The sequence below is a fragment of the Rhinolophus sinicus genome, chromosome 5 (assembly GCF_057876585.1).
Source record: "Rhinolophus sinicus isolate RSI-liver-muscle chromosome 5, RSI-T2T, whole genome shotgun sequence".
Classification (NCBI taxonomy): domain Eukaryota; kingdom Metazoa; phylum Chordata; class Mammalia; order Chiroptera; family Rhinolophidae; genus Rhinolophus; species Rhinolophus sinicus.
Genome location: NC_142505.1, coordinates 24,108,314 through 24,129,609, shown reverse-complemented (window position 1 = coordinate 24,129,609; position 21,296 = coordinate 24,108,314). Strand labels below are relative to the sequence as shown.

General features: G+C 39.0%; 1 protein-coding gene across 27 annotated transcripts in view; it reads right to left on the bottom strand.

The window, feature by feature from the left end:
* The window catches only part of THRB (thyroid hormone receptor beta), a 349,913-nt gene that overhangs the window by 71,130 nt on the left and 257,487 nt on the right, over positions 1–21,296 (bottom strand). For 3 of the 27 annotated variants that reach the window (XM_074312764.2, XM_074312763.2, XM_074312766.2), the window contains exon 4: positions 4,893–4,950. The exons of the other annotated variants lie outside the window; for them this stretch is intronic. The gene's annotated coding sequence lies outside the window, so the exon portion shown is untranslated. The remainder of the gene's footprint in view (positions 1–4,892; positions 4,951–21,296) is intronic. 27 annotated transcript variants of the gene reach the window in all.

Genomic DNA, 21,296 nt, shown 5'->3' with positions numbered 1-21,296 from the left:
AAGTCCCAACTCTCTTTGGTTGAGGTACAGGCAGATATATATATATATATATATATATATATATATATATATATATATATATATATATATATATCTAATGCTATTTTTCCATTCAATTTATAGGGACTTGAAGGTCTGCCCTTTAGAAAAATAGGAAATATATAACCTTCCTTGGTGGCAAATTTTACCTCCTTGAATATCTTTACTGTACATGGATATAAAGCAAAAATGAGCAAGCTGATACATTTTGTATTTTTGTATTTGTATATACATCCATGTTAAAAAACACAATCCATCTGGTCATCCATATTTCCAGACATTCTTAGACTACTGTAAAATGAGAAAAAATATAATATTGAGTTCTACTTTTAAAGTGATCATATACACTGATTGAAAGACTATAATTTATAAGTGAATTTTAAAGCTGAATTTACCAAAGAATCACAGATATCCATATTAGGTAGGGAAGTCCATCCTGATCTGTGCATCGTACTGGGAATGTTATGCTGTCTTTCAAATGTTTAAAATGAATTTTAAATTGTTTAACACAGGGTTAAAAACAGTTTAGGTTTCCATAAGCACCTTCTCTAAAGCTATCAGATGTCTTCAGCTGATGTTGGTTAGTGTGGTTTCTCTAAAAGTGTAATCTACTCTCAGTCACTTTTAAAAGTTACATTTACCCTTCTGGGTCTTCAGGTTACTATGTGAAAATTCTGGTACCCATACAACCATTTCTATTCCAGGAGAAGACTGAACAACTACAACAATAAAGTTGTAACACATGATTTCTTTGTCACAGTAAATGGAAATGCTGTGGCTTTAAATATTCTAACTTGGCCAGTAAGCAATAATCCCTTTTAAAAAACTGTATAATGTGATAGCTTTTGGATGTAACATTTGATCTTATTCAGAGAAGAGCCCTAAAAATTCACTCTATGCAAAGAGCTGTGCTAGCTAGGCATTGTATGAGGTCAGTTTAAAAACATGGGTTCTTTTGCCTAAGAGTTTATTTGGCATTTTTCAATGCATGGTGAATCAAAAAAGGTCTGGACTCAACCATGCCAGCTACAGGTGCAATTACAGGCACTTATTCTCACTATCCATTAAAAGAAAACAACAGATTAAGATCTTGGGAGACAGTATTGCATTTCAGACTAGACATATCTACGTAGAATTCATTCAAGTACCTATTATCCATGAGGGTTTGAGGTTTTCATAAGTTGAATATAAAGTTACCGAATGCAAGAGTTAATTCTGGGCCTAAAGAGATTCATTTTACCTCTACAGACATGAAAAGCCTTCTCACCCATGCATGTTTCTGTGATGTCTCCTTTATTTTCAGGGACTCTAAGTCCTCAGCAAATTGTATCCTATAAAGCACCATTTCAAGCAATGTTAAAGTTATCAAACTATTTTGTAAAGCCTCTAACATTTTACTTTTCTGAAGAAATTCTTAAAAATGTATTTGGTATTAATTCCTCTGCCTGAACAGAGATTAAGAAACACAGCCAAACGTGGTAGTCACCGCTCCCTAGTGAAGGGAGCTAGTGAAGAATCTTGGATGAGCGATGCTGAAAGGGACCCCACCCAAGGGGCCATTCCTCCTTAGAGCACAGCCTATTAAAGCTTGCTCAGCATTTCCCCTGGGCCAGCAGGAGCTAGGTTTTTTCTAAGTAAGGGAGGTTATGTTTGGGGTGAGGCAGGGGATAGGATTGCCTTCCATTTTCCTAAGAAAAGAAGCTGAGATGGTTTGGGAAAAAGGTTTCATTCATGGGAGGCATTTACAAGCTCATAATTTTTGTCTGTAATTACATTCATGATAATGATATTCAGTTGCTTCATTGGGAGTTTTATTGGTTGGGGGCACTACTGGGAAATCTGGAGACTGAGAAGTCCTGGTTGGGTCATGGGAAAACTCAAAAGGGATTTACTTAAGGCAGATTCTTGATTCTCATCCTCCCCCAAATGGAGAGGAGGCACATACAATATCCTATAGATACCTACTATACCAGTCTCCTTAAAATCTGCCTACTGGGGAATGTTGTCGTTGGGATTCACATAGGTTTGCTTGGTGATAATGATTTTGAGGAATTTCCTGTTATGTCTATGTCTAATGCTTATATTCTTTGGTTCCCCTGAAATGCAAACCAATGAGATATATATTTTAGAGGGACTAAAATCTCAAAAAGCTAAGGCAGTGATTCTCTAACTTTCGTGAGTATCAGAATCCCCTGTACTATTAAAGAACACAGAAGAAGACTAGGCTTATTGAAGTAGGATGGGGCCTGGGCATTTGTATATTTACAAAGTTCTCCAGATAATTCTGATATCTAACAGAGTTTGAGATCCACAGGGTTAAGAAAATCTAACGTAAGAAAACAAATTATCAGCAGGTTTTGGATAGGGTGCAATCTCCTTCTCAGACTCTAACATTTTACACAGTCTTGGAGTAAATATGTATTATATTTAAAAATCCATCAATTGTTTTGGGATCTACTGTGTAAAGCTCTAAAAGACAGCTGTTAGTTGGATGTTATCTTGTAGATTGCAGGTACGGATGTAAATAAATGCTCACTTAAAATGCCTGTTTTGAGCATTATCTAGGCTATAATGTGCTCAGTAGAAATACAGTTTTTAAAAAGGGGATTCTATAAATGATCTATCTTGTTAGTCACATGAAGTATAAATCCTTTGCTCTTTAATGGATCCCAGATAACATCTGGCTTTTTAATACATCATATTCTAGACATCAAGACAATTAACCCATTTCATTAATCAGTTATGACAGAAATTAATAAATACGTAGAATCAAAGAAAATAACTAGATAGGGATAAGTGAACTACTACTAAAATAACTAGATACACATTAGCCTGTTTGTCTCCAGGGAGTTTAGATGGGAATGATTGAGTTTACATTAACTAACCATAAGTCTAGTGGCTTTGAATGACATAGCAGTGATCCAAAGGGTTCTTTTGCAAAAGAGAAACAAATGAAAATCTCATTAACATAACTACCTACAGCCTATCTCTGGAAATTTCATTAAAGATGATAGAAAATAAATCTGTCCATCAAAAAAGGTAAATTATATCAAAATATTCAAGTATTTCAGGACACAAAAGCCAACTGATACCTTAGAAAAGCGCCAAGGCAAAGGAAGTAGGATTATGACAAAGGGGTCAGAGAGGGTCAGCTGAGTAGGCAGGGATTTCATGGTACTCATTATAAGAGGGTTCAATTTGCATTAAAAGGCCATCAATATTAGGTATTGAGACCCCAAACCATATTCTGTATTAGGGGGATGTGTGTATAAAACGCTTTGCAAACTGCCGGAGTATGTAGAATTATCGCTGCATAGCATCAGGCTATTAAATATGATGTCTCTAATTTCCATTTTAATATTTTACTTTAGCGCATACGTTTTAGCCTTGTTGAAATCTCAGACTATGTCCATATTAACTGATTTTTATTTGTGGAGTCATGTAGAACAGGAGACTACTATTTGGAGGAGCATTTACTATGGGCCAGGTACTGAGCTAGACACCTACTCATTTTTGTTGACCATCCCAGGAAGTACGTAGTGGTATATACTGCTTGATTGAAAAGAAACTTAAAAATTCAGAGAAGCTCTTCATCTGCTCTTTCATATCTTTTGTACTGTTAACAGATATGTTCTCATTATTTGACTTAATTCAATGAGTAGCCATTGGCCTATTAATAGCTGTCACTTGATTAGTACTTTGGAAGTTCTTTATTAACTATATTTATTGTCTCATTCGAAGTTTTCAGTTATTGTCTTATTCAAATTTTTCATTTGTGTTGCAACTGGTCTCCATGCTTTCACTCTCAGCCACCTGTAATCCATTGTCCGCAGAGCAGCCAGAGTGAGCTTTTAAAAATATACTTCAGAGCATATTTCTCTGCTGCTAATCTTCTGATGACTTCCCATCAATGTTGGAATAAAGTCCTAAGGCCCACAGGACTTACCCTTCCTGTCCAGCTGAGGCACCCTCCATGGTTCTGCCCTTGCTCTCTGTTCTCTGGCAACATGGGTGTCTTCTAACTTGTAAGGCTTACTCCCAGCACAGTGTCTTTGCAGAAGCTCTTCCCTATACCTGGAGTGCCCCATTCCCAGCCCTTATATAACCACCTCCGGATGGACCAAGAGCAGTTACCAGGATTCAGGGCCTTTTCCCCTTTTACATGAAGGTTGATTTCCCCTTTGAAAGAACATATCACGGTTACATTTCTCAATGAAGATAATTGAAAATGAAAAACGTAATGGGCTGGATATGGATATAGCCCTAGAGGAGGCTCTGTTTTAGTGAAGGGAAGAGAGGAGCGAGTTGGAAAATCTAAGCCCCAGCTCTTCCATGTAGTGGTTGAAGGGTTTGAGCTTGGGAAAATCAATTCCTCTAAGCCCCAGTTTTTTCATTTGTAAAAAGTACAGTATAATACTGCTCATGGGATTTTAATAAGGATCAAGTAAAATAAAGTAAGTGAAAGTATTTAGTAATTAAGTGCTATTCAGGCGTAGATAGAGCTGTAACTAATCTGTATCATATATGTGACCATATATATCTCTTTCTATCCAAAGGGGAAATACTATTAATAAAACAATGTTACTTTTATTAATACAAAAATCTACGTTTAGTGGCTATAGCTACCTTCCCCTCACCATCACCACCACCACCACCACCACCATCACCACCATCACCACCTCTACTACCATGACCGCCTGGTCCTAAACAAAATATGAGGTTGTTGTCGATGACCTCCCACTTCCTTTTGATTCCCTGCCTATTCCCTCTCTTCACCCTCCCAAGTACTAGCTACTACTCTCCTGTTGTCCTCTGGGTGCTCAGTCCCCACTGTGGGCAGACCACCTACTCACAAATCTCTTTGTGACCTTGGGCAAGTTACTTCACTTCTCTGTACTTCAGTTTCCTCATCTGTAAGATAAGAACATACTATTGTTGTGATGATTAAATAGGTTAGTACCTACAAAGGTCTTGGAACAAAGGTGCCTGCCACATTGTAAGCACTCACCCAGCCTTAACTCTTTATTCATGCACCCAAATTGCCTCTTTCCTTTGACCCATCCTCCAAACCCAAGTCTCCTTTTAAACAGGATTTCCAAAGAACATCTCCAAAGAAAGGAATTTTATAAATGACTTCACACTACCAGGTTAAGGCTGAGAATATGGGAGGAGTCACCCCTCTCAGCAGAAGTTGTGTTTTAAAGAAGATGCCTGGAAACTATAGGGCCCTGGCCCAAGAAATGAATGTCTGAAACTGGATTCCTGGCTGCTGGGCAAGGCACGGGGAGAGGCATTTTGGTAAAGTGGCCATTTCCTTTAATGCTGGCCTGACCATCATCATACCTGGCTTGTTTAGCTTGATGAGCCAAATAACATAATAAGGAAGACACAGGTTTGATCCCCACTCAACCTTCAAGGTCTAGTTCATTGTTTAAGCTTTCTGGAAGCATCCACTCACCCTCCAAACTTCCATAATACTTTCCATGTATCTCCCTTCCTCCACCTGCTACTTTTTACCTCATTATATAATCATTTACATACATGTATAATTTCCTTATTTTTTTGGGGAAACAGGGTACCTAGCACAATGTCCTAATTAATATTTATTGTCCCCCTAATAATCTGGTATCTTTGTCAAGAGAAAATGACACACTAGGCACAGAGTCTACGTCCATTTTCTTACCCAAAAGCCAGTGGTAAGTAACATGGCGGACTCATTACTACTAAAATCAATTCAATGCAGTTTCTCTACTACTAAAAGCATTACCTCCCCCAAACTGCTGGTGAAAATGAAAACTGTTTTGCTTCTGAGAGGCAGGATAGGACAGTGGGTAAGAAAATGGGCTCACTAGTCATGGTTCAGAGTCTGGCTTTGTGGTTTAGTAGCTGTGTGACTTTGGGCAAATTGTTCTCCCTCTTTGGAACTCTCTCCTGATTATTTATAGTATTTGTCTCTGTCTCTTCTGTTAAGGCAACAATGTACCATGTCCTCCTTGTATTGTGTCAATGGTATCCACCATTTTTCTCTTTACTGGACTCTCAATACCCACAGTTATAAGCACTTGCATAAGAATACCAAGAAATAGGCATTGTGTCTGTCATTTTAACCAATGAGAAAATAAGGGTGGAGGGAAGTTAACTGATTCCTGTGTTTCTATTTAGAATGTGCTACCAGGTACTGTAATTATTAATTCACGCTTTAGATGTGTGAGTGCCATAATAGCTGGGACCATGGCTTGTTTACCTTGGTGCCCCAGCATGTAGCGTGGGGCCTGGCCCATTAATGAATGCTCACTGCCTTGAGCAGAATTGAATTAAACTCGGCAGCTCTCTGCATCTCCCTCCCTCTCCTTCACAGCCCAGTGGGAAATAGAAATCGCTGAGCGAATCCTTCTCCCCTTTGTGCCTGTTCTGTTCTCCTGCTGCTCAGCTAAATGCTCTTTCTCATGATCTCTTGGTCCCCACACTGTTCCCCCCCAAACTTCTCTTCCTTTACTTCCTCCTCTTTCCAAGTGCTATGTGTCTGTGGCTATTCCAAGATCTGGAGCAGAGGTCCAAAGAAAGTGGATACTGGAGTTGGAGAAGAAAACAATCACCTCTTATTTATATTTTATGTGAAAATTTAAAAAGAAATTAGAATTCATTAACATTATATTTATGCATGTACAGAAAGAATGGAACACTGAGGAGTAGGTACTGTGCTCAGATAGTCCAATCAGGGTGTACTCATCTGGAGCACGACTCTGCTGCTTCACTCCTGAGACTTTATAAATTAGGATCTGCTGCGGCCCTTGCTCAGCCTTTGTCTAGTTATATGAAATACGTCCTCAGAAATATTTTCTTGTAGTTGAAGTCTTGCAAAATTAGCTTCTTTGTTCAAGTAGTCTGCTTTCCATTGCTATATAGTTTTGTCTTTCTTTTACTGGGCACCTGCCTATTAATTTTCCCTCTTGCTGAGACTAGCCTTCTCTGCCCCTGTGTGCAGATGAATCTAAGTTTGCTATCACAGAGGGTTTCTCTTGTTTCATTGGCAGGGATTCTCAGTCCATTAAGTGAGTGAGATCTGGGAGCTGCTAAGAGAGAAACAAATCTTTTCCTTATCTGGCTGCTCCCACTTCTCCAGTTTTCCTGTCTATTCCATTAGGCAATCACCATCCAAATGAAAAACAATCATCATAGCTATAGAAACTTCAAATAATTACTCTGAAACTAGAAACTACAATGATAATCTCTTGATAATAAGTTAGAACCATTAAAATTTTTTATAAGTGCATGTTTAGAACCTTTAGATGGGATGCATGTTAATCTATTTTAAAGTTTAGCCTGAAACACAGTTAACAAAACAACGAAACAATGTGTGTTCAAAGACCATGGTGGAAACTCCACTGAGAATTTCACTGCATTAAAACATGGCAGTGACCAGGTTCGTGAGCAACATCTTATAATTACTTAAGCACATGCGAACAAGTTGACTGTTGGAACACTGAAGAGAGGTCCCAAAGACTGGGAAAGTACTTTCCAGAAGACACAATGGAATCCTCCCCTAGGAACGGTCATTTGGTTTTCCATAATTCATACAGATTTAATCAGAGAATCCTCAGGTCAGATGACTCAAACTTTGAGGTAATTACTCTAAAGGCCACAGAGATTCCATTTAGGATATTAGAAAAGCTACAGCTGTTGCAGAAAACTTCATATTAAAGAGCCACAAATGCACATAAAAGGGAACAGATGTTTACAGCCAGGATTAGATTTCTCCTATATGGAAGTTCAGGTCATAATGTTTATCCTTGTTGCCAGTCAGAACCCATATTTTTGAAAAAACAACAACAACAACAACACAACAAAAAAACCATGTTAGTCTGTAAGATCGGCCCCATTTTATGTTCCCAAACTCAAAATACCCCTTACAAAAGTAGGAAACGCATGTGAATCTTTTCTAACTATGGAAACTAGAACTGGGGCACAACAAATAAATTTTGAGATTCACAATTACTCAAATAAAAAGACACAATGTGACTCTTAGGTGATTAGATCAACTTTATACGTCACACTATGAAAGGAATCTCATTACCTGGCAGCAAAGCACACATATTCTTTCCATAAATTACATGAAGCGTTTAACAAAATGAACAAAAATATATGCCAATAAAGTAGAGTAACATATAGGCCTACAGATTCCCCCTCCTCTGGGTTTTCATAGGCTCTCACTACCATTTTCCATGTGTGTGTGTGTGTGTGTGTGTGTGCGCGCAAATAAGTAACTAGGACCAAGATCAATGCAGAATTAATTTAGGGAAGAAATTTCAATCTGGAAAAGTTTGGTTTTTCCTTTTGTTCAGGAATAGACATTATACACATCATCCTTACTCTTGGTTACGCAGCATGTAAGTTTTTCTAGATAGGTGTGGAGTCCTTGAGAGCAGGCACTCCGGGGATATTTTCAGGTCCTCAGGACACTACAGAATACATCAAAAACACATTTTTTAAGTGGGTCCAGTGGTACGACACAACTCCTGCAGGGTATGTAATGTACCCCTAGTAGGGTCTGGCTTAGCATCTGCACCTCACAGGTCCTGTCCCAACAGCAGAAATAGAGGAGAGAATTAAATGGTTTCCTACCTGCTCATCTTGTGGAAGATAATTCAGCATTGCAGATGGGTCAAACTGTTTGGTGCAATCTGTCCTACGATGTTTTTACAGTTCAGGAGAATTGAGAGAAGTAGGTGCGATTTCTACTGTCCTTTTCACATCTTTTTGTTTCTTTCTTAAACTTTTCAGTTACTAGAAATAGAGCTGGTGAGGTTGGGGCTGGAGACGAGGGGTCTGGCAATGATTCCCTGCAACTCTGCCCTCTCCGACCTACTTGCCCCCAAGGAGAGCCAAGTGTGCCCACAGGCACCATCCATCCTGAAAAGGCTTGTGAATCTCTAAGGCCTGCTTACCGTAAGTGTAGTCCGAGGGCCCACAGCATCTGTATCACCTCGGAGTTTGTTAGAAATTTGGGATTCTGGCCCCAGAACTGATGACTCAGAACCTGCATTTTAGCAAGATCCTCACATGAGTCACATACGCATTGATGTCTGAGACACTATCCTCCATATAAAGTAGACAGAATTTGTTAAACGTGTGGTTACCCAATTAAAACTTGGGTGGGATTTAATATTTACTCTACAGAGATAAGATTTTCCTCTTCAGGAATCAGAGGGGAAAGTAATGTTTGATGGACTGCAGGTTAGGGAAAGGGATGGGCATTTAATGTCTTTATTTCCTAAACGGTTAGTTGATAAACTTGGTTCAGGAAAGAGAAAGATCCCAAACAGTAAGATTTCATATTATAATTTCATCTTCAGGGTTTCCCCTCTAGAGACAGCCAACAAAATAATAAAAGTAATCGCTAATATTCAATGTATCCTTACTATATGCCAGGGACCCATTCTGAACACTTTACATTTGAGCTTCACAATAACTCTATGAGGTAGAAACATTAATCTTCACTTTTTAGATGAGGTAACTGGCACAGAGAGGTTAAACAACTTGCCCAGGTCACACAGTGACTCAATGATAAAGTCAGGATCCAAACTCAAGTAGGTTTAGCTGACCATGTCACGCCTCTACCTGTTTATGGGAAGTCAACAGCAAATGAATGAGATAATCCTCACAGGCAAAAGAATTAAATTCAGTGGACTAAAATACATAGTGAGAGGGTCAAAATAAAGAAACTAAAGTTCAATGAGGTCCCTTTCTTACCGAAAGTCACCCAGATAGGGGTAGAGCTCAGATGTTCTTGAGTCTTCATCCAACAATCTTTTAATTGAAAACATTTGTTTTTTTACAATGAGAATTTATTATTGCTCAATCTCAACGGTGTTTCAAATTCTGACATTTTCACTCTATACCTCAAACAGTAACAGCTGGTTTTCTAATTAAAACTTTTTATCTTCCAGTAAATTTATCAAATAAGAGACTTCTCTGCATAGAGTGATTCTGTTTCCCACACTGGTTGCTGCTGCTGATTTCTCAAAAAGTTAAGTGTTTATGGTAGTACGGGCTCTGACTCCAAGCAGCCAAAAAACTTAGAAAAAAGCCACGAACAAACAAGCAACAGAACAACAAAGCTAAGAAAGAACTGATTTGTTTTCTAGCTGCCCATCGGAAAGGTTAAAAGCTCACCAAATATTTGAGAACTGACAAAAGATTAATTTCATCTCGAGTTTATGATATTCAGAGCTAACCCTTACAAGGGCTCTATGTGCCAGGCATGCTGCATACTGTGTTTTATTTACTCATTACAACAGTGGCTGTGAAGCAGATGCTGTTATTAGCCAATTTCACAGGTGAGGAAACATCGGCTGAGAGAGTTAAAGATGCTGCCCCAAGTTACAGATAGTGAATGGGAAGGTGTCCTCATAGCCACTATAGTACGTTCTACAGATGAGACAACTGCAGCATAGAGAAGAATTTAACCACTGTCACGAAGCTAGTTAAAGGGCAGTGCTGTGTCTGAAATCTTCCTCAAGATAGGCCAAGCTGGCCTGATGGCAAATGGGAAATCCTATGGAATTACAATGGGTCATCTCTTAGCACATATATTGCTTTGAAAGAAGTTCATCTATTTCCTCAGGAAACATGGCTTCTGGAAGGAAAATCTATTCTCAAAAAGAATGGAGTCAAAGGGCATATTTATTAAGAAATGTAGGAAGGATATTATGTCCAAATGATTTGTTTCATTTCGACAATGGAACAATAGTGTCTGAGAACACTGATGCTTGGGAACTTAAAAGACAAACACATACGCTGGCCCATTTTATTCTTGTCCTCTTGGTCAGTGCACGTGGTGATCAAAGGCCTTTCTTCAAGTAATTTGTGGTTCTTGTGATGTGTTGGGGCTTGACAGGGTCAGAAAGCATAGCATATTCTTAATCTTGGAAATTTGGAATCTTAAGCAGGTCTCTATTAATTAAACATGCTATGGACTATGGAGTTTGAAAGGAGAGGAAATCTACCATGGCTACAACTGCCCCTGCCTGAAGGCAGAGATTCGGCTAAGCACAGGCCCGGTCAATATATCCCAAGGTTTTCTACATATCCTGAGGTTTTCTAACAGCAGGACTGGGTAAGAATCACACACGAAAGGCTCTTTAGGAAATCCTTGTCTAGAATTATGGGAACAATATAGTCAGATGTATTGTGGAGGAATGCCAGCAGCAAAAGGATTCTAGAAACTTTAGTAATAGAATTTCACTTATATTGTGGTGTTTTCTTCCACACATATCCTAAAGGAATCTTTACAATGAATGGACAGTTCTCAAGGATCAGGCCTGGAAAGTGGGATTGGAAGACCCATTCCTGAGTCACACCTATGACTCTTTACTTCTTGGACTATGGAATGGGTTGTTCAGGAAAGCTGGATGGTATTTGGTTATGGGATATATCAAATCCATCCTCTAATGTGTTTGAAGCAAGATAACAGGACAGCTGTATTTGTTCCCTTAAGCTTTCCTGGCTGGGGTGCTGCATTTGGCCTGGAGATATTTAGGTGGTGGTCGTGGTGATGATGGTATCTATCATTTATACAACTTCCAATGTTGCAGCCATGGTGTTAAACACATTACATTATATCTTTTGGCCCTTGCGCTAATCTTGAGATAAATAATGATCATTTCCATTTCACAGATGAAGAAACTGAGTATTAAGAAAGGGAAAGCAACTCGCCCAAGGTCACAGCTGACAGGGTAGAGGCACACTGGACCCCAGGTGAATCTGACTATAGGCCTGGGCCCTTGGCCTCTGTGGCGTTTTAAGGGGTTCGCAATGCAGATATGGTTTGGGGCATTAAAAGTGGTTGGCGCAGAGCTAACTAGAATCTAGATGGCATATACTTTCCTGGTTCAGAGACAATACTGTCCTCATTATTTGCCTGGGACCCCCACCCCCGCCATCCTATTCTACACTTAAAAGAAAAAGATAAAAGCAAATACAGAGAAATAAAACAGAGCTTCATGGGAAGGATGAAACAAGAGAGTAAAAAACTAGGCAAGCTTTCAAACAAAACAAATATAAAGCTCCTCTGTCCTATTTGGAAATCATAGGAAGCAATAAAACAAGAGCCGAGAGACAAGGAGTCAAGGAGGGTTCTCCCAGGTGGCATCTCTGGAGAGAGCCTCAGCGAGAAGAGCACGGCCTCAGCAGTGGCGGGGATGCACATACTCTCCTCTCTCTTCTCCTGGGGAGCCTTTGCGCTCTTCCTGACCTGTCAGCAAGCCGGAGAGGCCACTGCAGCCTTACCGCCCTCTGGCCCTCAGGGACCCACTCACTACCTCTGAAGACCCTCCTTCTCTGATTTGGAAAGGATGCTTTGCAATGTAAAGGCCACCAGTCTTGAAGAGGGCTCTCCGCTTTGATATTTCTGTTTACTCCTGTTGGAACTGAACGAGTATTTGTTTGTAGCTCAAATCATGACTTAAGCCCTTGCATATTAAACAAGCCTCACAAAATTCTCACCCTGTCAGTTCAATCCCAAACAACAGAAACAACTAAAACATTTTCCACTTGACCTCTCCATCTCTCAGGTACATCATTATTCACTAAATTATTCTATCTGGAATTTCTGGAGAGAAACTTGTCTTCACAGCTTAGATGCATAGGGAAAACAAATCCTATCAAATCTGCAGAGCATGCAGTGGAAGGGAGTCAGGGGAAGTACGAGCACTCACGCTTATTGAGTGCCTGCTAGCGACAATGACTGTACACATATTATCTATTGATCCAGACTCTGTCTTTTAAAAAAGTCTCTACTGTTTCCCTAGAGTGTACCACAGGACGTGTCACGCAGGAGGCTCTCAATAACTGATTTAATGAGATTCTCACCACAACTCTAGAATGCTTTCTGTCCCCATTTTACAATAAGACAATTAAGACTCCGAGATCTTAAGCAACTTGCTCAAATTCACAGCATTAATAAGCGGCTAACTGGGGATTTGAACCTAAGGACACAGGACTCTGAAGTCTATGTTCTTTTCCAGAAGCAACTAAAAAAGGTGGGCAAAATAGATAATCCTAATCCCGTCTAGAGATGCTGATGCTCCCCAAAGAAGGTTGAGAGGACTGTAACAGACATTTTTTTAAACAAAAAGGTAACTTCAGTATGAAGACCAAGCCCTTCCTGACTTCACTTACTTCCGTATTATCTTGCATTTGTATAGCCATTTGTGACACAGACTCATCAGCAAAATCTGTGCCCTCCCTACTTCCTGGGCACACAGCTAGACTGCATTTCCCAGCCTCCCTTGCAGTGAGACATGACCATATGACTGGGTTCTAGCCAATGGCATGAATGAAAGCATTGGGCACCACTTCCAGGCCTGGCCCATCAAGCAACTCCATATATCCTTTCATGTTCTTTTCTCCTTTCTGTTGTTAAATGGACAAAATTCTGATGTCCTAGAGGTGAATGAGAATGTAAGAAGGGAGGCGCCTGAGTCCCCAAGTGACCACAGGGAAAGTTGCCCACCAACCAAGAACATGTGACACTGGACTTAACAAGAGTCAGAAAATCCTTTTGTATGATGAGTCACTGAGATTTTGGGGTTCACCTTGTTGCAGCAGAGAACAATGTTTTACTAATAGGCCCTTTATGATTCAAAATAGCTTTCTTATTTATTATATCATTAAATCCTTTACAAATGCAATCAGAGTCAATGGAAGCTTAAGGAATGAGAGGTGTGAAGAGTCATTGAGAATCAAAATATCTGCATGGTGCACTGCTGCATGTCCAATAAGCACATTCATTAAGTTCATGGGCATAGTGTTTCCACCTGTAACTTTAGGGTGTTAGAACAGATGGTCTCTAAGGTTCCTCCTAATTCTAAACCTCTGTCTTTTTAGATGTTTAAAAATGTGTGTTGATGTGTTCAGAAACTGTGATCTCTTGACTATGAGCTCCTCAAAGATAAGAAGTGTTTCTTAGTTATGTGTATAAGCCTAGAATCCAATATCTTAGATGCTCTAATGTTACATTCAATTAGAATTTTCTGTTGAAAAAACTCAAAGAATTCACTAATGTTCTGATTTATGCCAATGATTTCTTGATCTAATTTGGTGCACAGTATCAAAGGATTGACATTCTCATTAATGTTTTCATTATGCATTACGAAGTATGAGAGGCTATTTTGTATTCATTTGCATAGATATAATCTTTGAAGAATGATTTTATAATAGTATTGAAAGACTTTTTTTGATTAAAGGTTGTGCCAGCAGTAATTGATATTCTGATGGCTTCATTTATAGTTCTATTTAGCTAAATATTATAGGCACATATTCCTACTTAGAGTTGAGAAAATTAAGAGTCCAGACTATTCAGAATTTGTCTCATTCAAATGGCATTTAACTTGAGGTCCATAAAAGTAATATTGGGGAAAACTATAAGCAATTTAAAAAGTTTGAAAAAGCCCAAGGGAAATTATACAATGATATAAGGCAGCATAACACCACATTCAGGAAAAATCTTACGCCTTCTGGTTTTTGAAAAATATACAGCAATTTTTCTATGTCTCTGTGTAGTGTGGGGATATTGGTTATTTCACCCTGCTCATTGAAAATATCAGATTATATATGTTTTTGATTACTAAAAATAGACAATGAATTCTATTATTAAATGCAGTTTGGCAGGTAAAATATTTGAAAGCACAGGGTTCAAGGGAGGTGGGGGGGATAACAAGAGGTTCTTGGCAGAAAAATGGGAACCACAATTTGATACTATATGAGTAGAATGAAATCTAATGATGGGAAACCAGTAGTATTTATTTATTTATTTTTTTATAGGCAGGTGCAGGGGGAGCTGATGGTCCAAACACTCAACAGTCTGCTGTGGGCAAGTCACTTCACCACACTGGCCTTTGCCTGCTGATGTGTGAAACGTGAGGACTGGAGAACATGACTCTTCGCTCAGCATCAGCACCATCAGCACCAAAACAGGACTGCATCTGCACTCTGCTGGCTCGGGGACTTGGACTTCCACTCTAGCATCCCTTCTATATAACAGCCACATTCTAGAGTGAGAATGTCATTATGGCCCAGACTGGAAAGAAAAGCCAAGATGGATAAAACAGGAGTCTGGGACTTTTCAGTTGGGGGTGGGAGCAGGTGGTAGTGGCAGAGAAAAATAACTCTTGGCTCATTGCAAACAAAATGACATCACGTACTTATTAGGGACTACATTTTAGTTGGGAAAAGTTATTTTCAATTCTTTTAAAGGACCTTGCACCTACATATGTGCAACTGCTGTGGACGTCAGGGACATCTGGGAGAGTAGAGAGGAAGACACATCCTGACATAACAGAGCCCGGGTAGGTTAGGATTGTTATTTGTAATTGTTAGCAGAAGTTGAGAAGGGATGTGTTGGGCAAATCTCGGTTACAGCAGGCTTGAAGGAGGTAGAGATGAGTTTGTCAGAATGGTGATGGTGTGATAATGGCGGTTGATGACAATAGAGGAAATGATGATGGTGGTGAAGGTGGTGACAACTGAGGTGGGGTGGGGGCAGGGACAATGGGGCTATGGTTAGGCGGTTAGGAGAAGTTGAACATTGTAAAGGGCGGCTCTGGGAAGAATACAGGGGTTGTTGGTAAAGAAATAATTTTTTTCCTACTCTTGTGCTCCCATCTTTCACTCTATAAAGCCTTGTCTTTTTTACATTTCAACTTCCTGGTCACCCGCTGCACCTCAAATTTGGAAAGTGAAGTTGTTCTACAAGCAATTGTCTTAGAGGCCCCAGGAGTTTTGAGAGAAGATTTTCACTAATCTGGCTAGATTTGGTGTGATATCATTAATTTGTTCTTTGTTTAGAAAGTTTCATACTTTTCAGTAGGAAAATTTCTCTCCCAGAAAAAATTCAGGAAGTTAAAGAAGTGAGGGATGGGAGAAAGACAGAGACAATCGGGGATGGGGGGCAATTTTTCTTTAGCTAGACCGACTATATGGTAACGTCCACATCCTTTACTCATTCTTATCATATAAAGCAGGGGTGTCCAAACTGCGGCCCGCAGGCCAACTGCGGCCCATGATCCATTGTTAATTGGCCCCCAGCAAATTCCAAAAATATATTTAGTTTACTTAAATAAACCAGGTGAGGCAATACGTACTTCACCTCGAGTGAGTGGCCCGGCTGTTTGTGTATTTTACTGCATATGGCCCTTGGTGAAAAACGTTGAAAAAATTTTGGACACCCCTGGTATAAAGGGTCACTGTTCCTTCTGTTTTCTGAGGAAAAAAGAAATATTTGCTTGTGTGTATGTGTGTGTGTGTGTGTGTGTGTGTGTGTTTCTTGTTTTTGTTTCTTTTTTAAGGTTATATGTTAGCTACACAAAGATTCCGTTTTTTTGTGGTTTTTTTGATTCCCTCCTTGTTATGGTGGAAACTGGAGAAAATTTTGAACTGAGGTGCTCCTGATTCTTCCTAAGACTGGACACCGTGGAGTGACTTTCACTCTCTTCTACGAATTTGTGTGAGATAGGAGGAAAAAAATGTAAAATCACAAGCATTTATGGTTTTCCCTTCCCTTGCTTTCTAAGGTTTGTTCCTTAGGAAGATCTGTTTATGTTGTTGAGTGGGGTCTTAAAGCGGGATGCAAGTGGGAGAGGTGGAGAGAAGGGGCTGTGATCTTCAAGGAAATGAACAGGTGGAGTTAGGAGTGGGAATAGGGAGAAGAAGGGAAGGAGGAGCGTGATGTGAGGGGAGCCTGAGGCAGGAGGGGAGCTTGTGCACAGCAGCGACAGACCAGGATTTTTAGCCTTTGGAGAGGGAAGAACAGGACAGGAGGTTTTAGCAGGTACCCCGAGGAGTGATCTGTGGGAGAGATGTTTAAGGAGGAGTTTGAAGATTTTCTGTGAGATGTGTCTAGCAACTTCCCTTCTGCCCGCAAGGCATTTCGCAGAAGACTGATGTTTCCTTTCTAGTCTACTTGCAGTGAGATTTTTGTTTCTTTTAGAAGTGACACCACGCTGAGGAGGGAGTAAAAGGCCCATTACTTCACGTGGTTGAATATACAAGAAATAAAATCAAAGATCCTTTTTGTAGTTGGCTTTACTAACATACCCGTAGAGCTAGTTTTGGGCAAGTTGGTTGTTTTCTTTCTCCAAAACTATTTGTGGCAACATTTGTACTGTGCATAGGTGGCTATATGGAATCCAAAGCCACATTTTATTTTTGGACACAACTGGGGAAATAGGAATTCGGAAGAAAGTGAAACAAGCCTTCAGATGCCCTTTCAGAATAATTATGCCAGGAGTGTATAGTAAATCAGTAGAAGGCTTCTCAGCTCCTGGAGGAACGTGGGAAAAGAAGCAGAGCACCACGTCTGGCTTCTGTGGTTACTGGCAGGGGTAACCAGTACAAAGACCCGGGGTTTGGCTGTCCTGACTTTGGGAGGAGGGACAGAAGGACCTCAAGCGCTGTCAGGGATTGCCCTGCCTGCCCCCAAAGGTTAGGACTAAGGTACTTTGGAAGGATGGTTGGTGATTAAAGGGTGAATATGAGCGGGTATTTGTTGAGATCTTTGACTTTAACCAGTCATTCCTGGATTTAATTAAAAAAGAACTACATGTTGAAATTGAAGTGTTAACTCATCGTAAAGGGCCTGTTGAACTCTGTCCCTCAGTACTTACAAGATCACATTTCTAAGCTTGACAACAAAGACATAAATCATGAAATGGCACCACAGTCGAGCTCACTATATATAAACTAAAAACTTTCGTATGTCAAAAAATGACATACCATCATGTTTACAACTTATTAGTAAATGGAACAAAGTAAAAATTATATAGGTGAGACAGAAAGAGAGACGGAAAGAATTAAACAAATGTGATAAAATGTTAACATTTGAAGACTCTGGGTAAAGGGTAACTGGGAATTCTTTGAACTAATCTTGCAACTTTTCTCTTGTATCATTATTCTCTTGTATCATTTCTCTTGTGTCATTATTTCAAGAGAAGAAAAAATTTAAAGGTTAAATATTGCCCTAAACAAAAATAAGAGACATACTAAAATGGAAAAAATATTTGTAACATTTATGACAGACAATGAATTAATTCCTTAATATATAAATCATAAGACATATGACATAATCAAAAAGTAAGTTTTGAAAAGCTGTGATAGTTTGCCTAATAAATAGCCTCTTCAAAGATAAACTACCAAAAAAATCCAAAGTTGAAGTTAGATAATTCAATGGCCATTGCACTGCTGATGGGTATCTCAATTGGTCCAATAATCTGGTTACAATTTGGAAACAGGAAAGGCTTTTAAAGATGTTCAGTCCTTCTGACCTAGTATTTCCTTTTACTTAGAATTTTATCCCGAGGAAATAACCAGAGGTCCAAAATTATGTAAATGCAGATCATTATAACATTACTTAAATAACATTATATTAAAAGTCTATCAACTACGATCTGTGTCACTGTATGATGAATTACTACGTAGACATGAATAAAATTCTATTTTAGAAGAAAAGTTATTGACAACGGGAAACGTTAACAATATGTACCCTGTTAACATTAGTTATCTTTGAGTGGTATCATTATTTTGCTGTTTACAACTTTCTGATCCCGTAAAAAGACATTCTATTTAGGTTGTAGGATGTAAGCACAATGGTGATTCTCTTTCTGAAGGAACGAGAGGTCATTGAGGAGCAGTTGAAAAGCCTAAGGACACCTGCAGAGCCACTTTTGAAAAATAGCATGGGCTTTACAATAAAATACTGAGTTTTCCCAACTTAATTCTTTTGTCAGATTCTGAAAAACCTGGACATTAGGATAGTCTCAAAACACAAACTACATTGCTCCAGGGTGCCCTTTTTCTTTACACCCAACCATCAATGTACTCTGTCTTTTTAGGAAAATACAATTTATAAATCTTCAAATTATAAGTGTGATAATCTAATCTTAAAAGTGGAAGAGGAAATAGAGATGAACTTGTCTCACTTTCTCATTGATAAGGAATTCAAGATCCAGAGAGATTGGGTAACTTGCTTAATATTTAATAAATATTTAATAAATGGCTTAATATTTAATAAATGGCTCCTACAAATAATGACAATAATATAAAATCCACAAAGGGAAGTGGACAATAAATATATATGAACAAATGAGTTGAAGAAAGGCAAGTGGGCAATAAACATGTAAAAATATTTGACCTTGGGAATAATGGGAAATGTAAAAACAAAACAAAACAAAACAAAACAAAACAAAACAAAACACACCTATATAATTATTCATTTTGCTTAACAAATGAACCCATCCCAAATAAGCAAACACTCTGATATCAAACAGTGAAAACACTGGGGCAACAACAGAGAAAGCTCCTGTTATATCCTTGCCAACATCCCTCCCCTGGTACCTGGGATGCACGCAATAATAATGCCTTGAGAAAACAAAGACAGACATCACAACAGGACTAACTTTACGTGATATATTTATTTCACAAAGCCACGTTCAATGCCAACATCATAAATAGATCCTTGTTTCTGGCTCTTCAGGAACATTTTAGAGGAGTCTGAGTTCTTAGTTTCCTTTTCAACCAAGGCCAAGAGCCTCTACCTTTGCTATTCAACATTTTAGGTATTCATATCTTCGAACAAACTCCTTTATGCTGTGAATCATGATTTCATGCAAAGTAGAACTCATTATAATGTCATAAATGTTAGCAGAATTCCCCTCCGATTACATAGGAAGCAGCACTTAACTCCAGACTAATAAAATATAATTTTAAGGCACTTTCTTACTTTTCTCTTTAAGAGTCAGTATTTTTCAGTGAGTGATTTCATATAGTCCTAATTTCAAATTAGGTGGAAGAAAGCAATGAGAAAATTTTGGCATTATCTGACTCCATTGTAGCTAATATTAAATACCTCCCCACAAAAAACCCCCAATTTTCCACTTGAATTAATGCAAAATATATAACTTTAATAAGTACTGTAGCTGAAAGAGCCTACTTATCAATAAGGTGGCTCTTTTATTTGAAAATGCTGGTTTACTCAGTTTTAGGAAAATAGATTCAATATTCATTGAAAAAATGGTTTTCTTTTCATAACGGTTAATTGATTTCCTGTATTGCATAACAATATTACCTGGTATGTTTTTCAAAGAACAAAATATGCATATTTTCCCTTTAAATTATGCTCCTAAAGCAAACACTTAGTTCCTATGTCTTATAACTTTATTATGGCCTCCTGTTAGGTTTCTTCAAATAAACACGTAGCCCAAGACCATAGCAAAAGAGAGAGGAAAAAGGATACTGTTTTATTTCATCACAAACAAGGGAGCCTAAAGTGATGATTTTCTCAGCTGAGCCTATTAACATATTACTAAGCATATGTGTGTATGGAGTAGATTTCTTTGGAAACTAGAACTACTGTTAGTTTCTACGCTATGAAGCAAATGCTGGGGAGCACAAGCTCCCCCTCCACTGGGAGGCAGCTGGGGTTCCAGCTCAGCCTTCAAGGAAAGCATGCGGCTTCCACAAGATCGGCTGAAAGCTGTTTTAGTCCCGAATTATTCTAGAGTGAGCCCAGATTCCCAGCTCAGTCCTAAAGATGAGCTGACTTGATGTTGGAGGTTCTGCTCAACAATAAGATGGTCTGAACTATCCTGGACTCTAGAACAGGGGTCAACAAACTGTAGTCCTTGGGCCACAGCTGGCTTGCTACCTGTTTTGTAATAATGTTTTATTAAAACACAGACAAGCCTATTTGTTTATATACAGTCCATGGCTTTTTATGCCACAATGGCAGAATTGAGTAGTATGCAAAGCCAGAGATATTTATATTTTGGCCCTTTACCAAAAAATAAAAAAATTGCTGACCCCTGCTCCATAAGAACCTTAGATGGGTGGTCACCATTACATTCTATCTAGAACCAACCTCAAAGCAAGCAAAACCATTGAAAAACCATTGTATCACCCACTTTCATGCCAAGTTTTACCATTTTTATATGTCTCAGGTGGGTACGTTCTTTGAGCGTCTATCTTTGGAGGCTTTTCCAGGGGGGCAAATTATCATGGAGTGGAGAGCCATCATTGTGCAGCACTTGATCCCACCCTGTCCTTTATCAGAGGGGGACACTTTCCCTAGGTTTTGCAGTACTGCTGTCTGACTCCTGCGTGCTCATGCATACCTGTGCCATCACTCCTGGTTGGGATTGCCACTCATAGCAGCATAAACATGGAGGCTTAGCAACGCTTGATCTATACAAATTTTCCATGGAATG